Genomic DNA, 735 nt, shown 5'->3' on the forward strand with positions numbered 1-735 from the left:
TCCATCTTGCAATAACACAGAGAGGCCAACAGCTTGTCTACAGCTGCTTTTCTACTGAAAACATACAGGAACACGTCTGCAAGAGGACTGAACCTTATGAAAGTGTGAGACACATAATTGAAGGTATTGCTTTGAGTTTAAATATACAAAAATAAAAGCATGTGGAACTTCAATAAATAGCAGTGTGTGCGATAAATAGATAGATAAATAGATAGATAAATAGATAGATAAATAGATAGATAAATAGATAGATAGATAGATAGATAGACTTAGGCTGAGAGGAGAGGAAGTAGATGTGAACTCATGAAGCTGGAAAAACGCACTTAAAATGAATATATAGCCTGTATCTTATAATAGTGAGGGGGGGTCAACTGTAGGTGGTAGTGATGAGACACTTTGGATGCCAAGTAAAAGGCCTTAGAAGCAGCAGAAGAAGAAGCAGCAGAAGAAGAAGCAGCAGCAGAAGAAGCAGCAGCAGAAGAAGAAGAAGCAGCAGCAGCAGAGGCAGCAGAGGAAGAAGAAGCAGCAGAAGAAGAAGCAGCAGCAGAAGAAGCAGCAGCAGAAGTAGCAGCAGAAGAAGAAGCAGCAGCAGAAGAAGCAGCAGAAGAAGAAGCAGCAGCAGGAGAGGCGGGGTGAGCCTGGTGTGTACACAACTCCGGGATTCACAGAGTTGTGTAGTTTCAGTTACGGGAACAGACGCTCAGGTTCGTAGAGGTTTTTATTTTATTTTATTTT

This window comes from Seriola lalandi, unplaced genomic scaffold (genome assembly GCF_002814215.2).
Source record: "Seriola lalandi dorsalis isolate HSWRI2012SDOR001 ecotype SW California unplaced genomic scaffold, Sedor1 jcf7180002054952, whole genome shotgun sequence".
Classification (NCBI taxonomy): domain Eukaryota; kingdom Metazoa; phylum Chordata; class Actinopteri; order Carangiformes; family Carangidae; genus Seriola; species Seriola lalandi.